This window comes from Chelonoidis abingdonii, chromosome 7 (genome assembly GCF_003597395.2).
Source record: "Chelonoidis abingdonii isolate Lonesome George chromosome 7, CheloAbing_2.0, whole genome shotgun sequence".
NCBI classification, from domain to species: Eukaryota; Metazoa; Chordata; order Testudines; family Testudinidae; genus Chelonoidis; species Chelonoidis abingdonii.
The window spans coordinates 110159669-110165668 of NC_133775.1; the positions used below are offsets into that span (position 1 = coordinate 110159669).

Sequence of the window (6000 nt, forward strand, 5' to 3'; positions counted from 1 at the left end):
CGCTCTGTCTCTCCCCCCAGTCTATGCTATAGTGCAAAGCACAGGCTGCAAAGGGGGAGGATGGTATTTGGCACCTCTCTAAGGCCTTTTGTGGGAGAATGGCGCTGAAAGAGTCATAAATTATCACCATTTTACAGAGTGGAAACTGAGGCATGGAGCAGTTATGTGACTTTTCTCAAGGCCATACATTGAATCAATGGCAGAGCTAGGATGAGTTCCCATCCCTGGTTCTTACCACTAGGTGACACTACCCATGCTGAGCTGCTCGGTGCAATGTGGCACACAGCTGGGAAAGGTGGAGGCAAAGCAACCCAGTGGTCCCACCGTGTGGAATCCTCTCCCTGACAAAGTCCCAGCTGAAATGCTGCCAGAGAGGTGTTTGCACAGTCCTGGGCCCCGGAGGGAACCGCAGGGTTAATATGCTCAGCCCTGAAACATGAGGCTGGGTCTCCCTGAGCGTTCCCCTCCCACCCTGTAAGTGCACATTCCGATCTACTCTTGACACATTCTAGACTAAATTCCCAGGAGACTCTCCCTGCAGTACGTGGAAAGCAGCTGAAAGTCGGCTGGTTTCTATTTTCCCCCTCCGTGTAACGAGTGCCTGTTGTACCAGGTCTGACTTCTGGGGGTGGGGCCAGACTACCAGCCCTCCCTCCGGAGACCTGGCCCATACATGACCGCATCACACTGACCTGAGAAGGAACAGATCTGAGCTCCTCACTTGACCACAGATTTCCTCTCAGAGCTGCGAGGGCAGTGAAGGGAAGTGCCAGTGGGTGCTCACGCCAATCTGAAACCTGCCTTGGACACAGCCTAGGCTAGAGCTCGACTAGCAGGAATCCCTGTGAAACACAACTGGCGCACTCAGCTGTGAGGAGCTTCCAGGCTGCGTATTTGATTCCAGCCAGGTGTTCACAGGGGGTTGTTTGGAAACGTCAGTCACCCAGTCAGGGAGCAGAAACAGCACCCAGTGACGTCCCATTGCTAACCAACCAGGGCAAACATTGGTGTTCAAATATGGCCTCTGCACCCCCCACCCTGTGCACAGGATGCGCAGGGATGGAAAGTCCCAGCTCATTTAGAACAACGGAGGCCCAGGGTCTGCGTCACGGACAGAAAAAGAACCAAAGTTCAGTGAATCCGTAATTCCTGGCGCAGTGGCCAGGTGATGGTATCAGGTCACTCCCACACCTTCCCGGGGGGTTGAAATGCAAGGGCATCACTCTTCCCTCCCTGAACTGTGCTGCTGACAGGGTTCCCAGCCTGAGCCCCCTCTGCTGCTGCAAGGGCAGGACAGTGGGAATGGCCAGAGGGTCTCATAAGGGGGGCATAAACCCTGGTCCCTGCGGCTGGCCATGGCTTTGGATGGGAGGGTGAAGCTGCCAGTTGCTATAACACAGGCTGGGCTCAGAACTTGCCCTTGGTTTTACTGCACTCGCTGCCCTTTCCCCTGCAAGCTCCCCTTCAGTTTGGGCCCAGGAAAGGGGCTCTGGGAATGGGGGCAGTTGAGGGTGGTAGGAGGTAAAACTAAACGCTGCCTGTAGCATGTGTCCAGCAGATCTAGTGAGATCCACCCTTGTTCCCTCCCCAGGAGTCCCGTCCCATCTGGCTCATCCTCCTCCACCATCCTATCCTGCTGGAGAGGCCTCTGGCTGGCCAAGTTCCTTCCCAAGAGGGGCATGTGGATCCCAGCATGTGAGAAGCCGGCGACAGAGCTGCAGAAGAGAGTGAAGCCCCCAGCACCCCCTAGGGTCATTTACTGTGTCTTCTCCTGAGCCAGGATGCGTGGGCCAGGCAAGTGCTGAATGCCATCAATAGCGGGCAAGCTTTGCTCAGGACCCAGAGACCCAGCCGAGCACCACGTCCAGCATCTGGCTCTCCACAAGCGGAGCACTTTGGGGGGTGTTTGCAAACCCAGGGACATAGATCTGTAACATAATCCACCCTTCTGTGTGGGCACAACCCTGTGTGGGCACAGCTGTGGGTGTATGTGTGTACACACCCCTGTGTGGGCACGGCTGTGGTTGTGTGTGGGTGGGTGTATGTGTGTACGCACCCCTGTGTGGGCATGGCTGAGGGTGTGCACGTGGGTGTATGTGTGTACACGCTCGTGTGGTTATGAGTGTGCACGTGGGTGTATGTGTGTACACACTCCTGTGTGGGCACGGCTGTGGGTGTGCATGTGGTTGTATGTATGTACGCACCCTTGTGTGGGCATGGCTGTGGGTGTGCACGTGGGTATATGTATGCACACGCCCATGTGGGCATGGTTGTGGATGTGCAGGTGGGTGTATGTATGTATGCACTCCTGTACATATATATATATGGGGGCAAATTAAATTATGTACATCTGGGGAAACAAGCCTCTCCCCAGAACGGCGCTCCTTGTTCTCTGCCTCTCCTTCTCCCCACCCACTCCCCTCCCCGGCTAGACGCGGCTAGGTCAGCCTGTGAGCTCACAGGGCCAGGGACCATGTTGGGTCAATTCAGTGAGATGTTGTGAGCCAGATAAACGGTGTGGAAGAGAGGGAGGAGCTGGACACTTGGGGCTGTGCCAGGGCGGGTACAACCCACCGGAATGGGGTGTTTGGGGCTGGACCCCCTGTGTCCCCGCAGCCCAGTGCAGCTGGTGCTATATCACAGGACCACCTCAGGTTCCCAGGCTCGGGCACCGTTTTCCCTTGTCTCTGTTTGGGGAGATGCTGTTCATGGCTCCTGATAATCTGAGGCCCGGTGTCTGGCCAGCACCATGTGCTACCGAGGCATCAAAGCGTCTGCATGGCACCCTCGGGCCATGCCAAGCCTCCTCCCTGGCTGAGGAGATTTTCCAGCTCAGTCCCAGGGTGAGGTGCGTCCTGAAGGGCTCCTAGTGTGAAGCCTGGCCCTGCTGAGCTGATAGCTGTTGGCTGGGGGACTGAGCAAAGAGCCAGGGCCTCAGCTTGGTCTCCAGGGTAGAGTGCCTGCCCCTTTGCTTCCTATCTGTGTGAGTCCCAGGGGGCTGAAAACTCCCACTGTGTGTGTGCCTGTGCGTGTGTGTAGCCAGTGTGAAGGGAAGCACCACATTAGGAATGAATAAAGCTGACCCCTCCTGTCCTGCAGCGAGTGCTGATGTCCGATCCTTCCCCTGCGGGGCCGTGGAGGCTCCTGGCCCCAGCTTTCAGGCGAGCCTCAGGCAGGTGGGGTTGTTGGAGAGAAGAGGGGATGGTGCAGCCCCCTGCCTGGCTGTAGCATCGGCCATTCCCACCCTGGGTCTTTGCCTTTCTTGAAATGGTCCCCGTGGGTGCCCGGGAAATGGGCTCTGGGCGCGGTGTCTCTTGCGATGAGCCCAATGGCTGGGAGGAGGCTGTTTGTCAGAGCAGGGCTCCCAGGGCATTTGTCAGTCACTGGGCTGCTCTCCCCTGCGGAGACATGGGGCCACTGCCCCGGGGCACCTGACCCAGCCTGTGGCAGCACAAGTATGGCACAGCCCAAGCTGGGTGCAATGGCAGGGCGCAGCACAGTGTGTGGCACTGAGGGTGCTCCTGCCTTGTGGGGTTTGGGCATCTCACCACACTAGCACACACGTTCGTCCTTTGCCCAGCTGCTGGGCAGGGTGAGCAGGACACTCCCGGCCTCCAACCCCAGCAGCAACTCCCCATTTCACTCCCAGGGCCCCTGGAGCATTCGGGGATCAGACCCCGCTTGGTGTCAGCACAGCTGGGAAATGCTGTTCAGAAGAGCAGCCCCTAAACCTGCTACAAGCCAGACGACCTGCTGTCCGCTCCAGCCCCAACGCGCACCAGGCAGGGCTCGTTAGCAGCTGCTCGCTGCCGGAAGGAGAGAAATCTGCAAAGCTGAAAGGGAGAGCGTCCGTCTCTGACTCGTGAGCTCAGCATTAGCACCTTGGGCTCGGGAAAAGTGTAGGCCAAAAGGGCCAGAAGCAACTACTCAGTTTGGGGGGTTCACAGCTGGAGACCTTGGGAGGCTGATTTTCAGGGAGACTGAGCAGCCACAGCTCCAGCAGGCATCACAGGGCTGGCTCCTTGGTGCCACTCCAGTGTGCCAAGGGGCTAGAAAGCACCCCCGGCAGGGCACATGAGGGTTCCCCAGGTGGAGAGGAATCACTGGGTAGCATGAAGCTAGCCCTGAGGCTGTCAGCCCCTGGCGGAGCTGGGGCCGGGGAAGTGCGAAACCAGCATATGCTTCTCATTGTCCCGACAGCCCGGTGCCATGCCCAGCCCCGCTCAGCCAGATCTGGGGCTTGCGGGCAGCCAGTGACACAGCTTCCTCACCTAGACTCACCTCCGCAGTGACCCACCAAAATCTGTTCCCTTCCCCCTGGCCCAGATGCAGGGTTATTTTCCTCCCAGAGGGCTGATGGCCACTTCCAAGCAGAACCGGAGGGAATAATGGCAGTGACTGATGCCTGAGTCAAAACTGGTTGGTTTTGTGTCCTTCCCCCACTGGCTCCCTGCCAACCATGTGCCAGCACCAGCCACCGATGATGCCAGGCAAAGCTCTGCTGGATGGGACATCTGGGCTCCTCCGCCGCCTCCTCATACGGAGATGTCGCTTCTCCCAGCTCAACACAGACCTTGAAACATCTTGCAGGGGGCAAAGGGCTGCAAAAGGTGGGGAGTGGGCCGGGGTTTAACCAGCTGGCCCAGGCGCACTGTAACGGGTAATGCCACAGCACACGCCCAGGGGAGTCCCAAAGAGAGAGGGAAACTCACTGCAAAACTTCTTCCCGGCCCTGCGGACAAGCTCTGTGTAGCTGAACACGGCGAGCTTGGGAGCACACTGGGAAGCACAAGGATGGTGCGAGAGCACCACCTGCCTGCTGCCAGGGGACAGCTGCTGCAGGCCTCAGGCGGCCTCTCTTCTCCCAAAAAGCTGCCCCAGGCTGCCCCAGCTCCACCCCAGCAGAAAACGCCTCCCGCAAGCCACCTGCCTAGCGCAGAATTCAGCCCTAGCCAGGCAGATTTCAAAGGGTTCCCACCCCGAGTGGGTAATGGTTTACACGTCCTGGGGGGAAGATTGAGATTGCCAAGAAAATTGCAGTCCTAAATCAGGACCAAAGAATCACAAGCTTGGAAATTTCTGTGAACCAATAAGTTGAAAAAAAGTCCGTTCGGGTCAAGCTGAAGATTTTGTCTCTCCGTTTTGGAAATGTTTCGTTTTGTTTTTTTGGTATTTTTGGTGTGGTTTTTTTGTTTTTGTTTTTTTTTTTTTTTTAGTGTTATGGTCAGTTGCTTCAATTTCTAAACCCAAAGCTATTTAGAAACAAAGAAACCCCCAAATTTTTCACTTCAGCCATTTCAAAACTCCTTTCCCACAAACAGTTTTGATTTCAACAAATTAGTGTTTTCTGACCAAACTTTTATCAACAAATGCACAAGTAGCTCTCCTGCACAGCTGCTCTGCACCTGGTGTCGCTTGCAGCTGTGCAAAGCACAGCTGGGACATGCCTGTTCTGCTCTGGGAGCATGTTGCACACTGCCCGGGGGTAAATGCCACACGAGATGCGGTGCAGAGTGCATACACTCCAAAGGCATAAATCAGCCCGGCTCAGCCTGCCGCTGTGCGGAGCCAGCCCCAGCACCGTGTGGTGTAATCAGGCTCCTGCTGGGGTCCCTGGGTCACAGCTCGAGCTCGGCTGATGGAAAAGCCTCCGGGAGTTGGGCCCACGCTGGGGCTTTATTTTGATGTTATCCTGGTAGTGTCTGGGTGCGGGGCAGCTCGGGGCTGGCTGAGAGACAGGCTGTGTGAGGAGATAGGGCCAGACCAGGCAGCCCAGTGGGTGCTGTCTGTAGTGAAAGCCCCACTCTGGCCCTCTATACTCCGGGGGCTAGAGCCACGTGTGGCTGCCAGTCTACCACGCAGCCGCCAGTTATATGTCTTTAAAGAAGTAAACACAAAGGGGAAATGTGTGATTATGGGAGACTTCAACTTCCCGGATATAGACTGGAGGACGAGTGCTTGCAAGAATAATAGGGGTCAGATTTTTCTGGATGTGATAGC

General features: G+C 56.7%; 2 long non-coding RNA genes across 2 annotated transcripts in view; one reads left to right on the forward strand and one right to left on the reverse strand.

Annotated features, from left to right (window-relative positions):
* LOC142047135 (uncharacterized) overlaps positions 1 to 6000 on the reverse strand; it is a 37507-nt gene that overhangs the window by 17132 nt on the left and 14375 nt on the right. The window lies entirely within an intron of this gene.
* Positions 1791 to 2378, forward strand: LOC142047134 (uncharacterized). The gene is made up of 2 exons (XR_012656324.1): positions 1791 to 2234; positions 2285 to 2378. It is a non-coding gene; the product is annotated as an uncharacterized LOC142047134 (long non-coding RNA).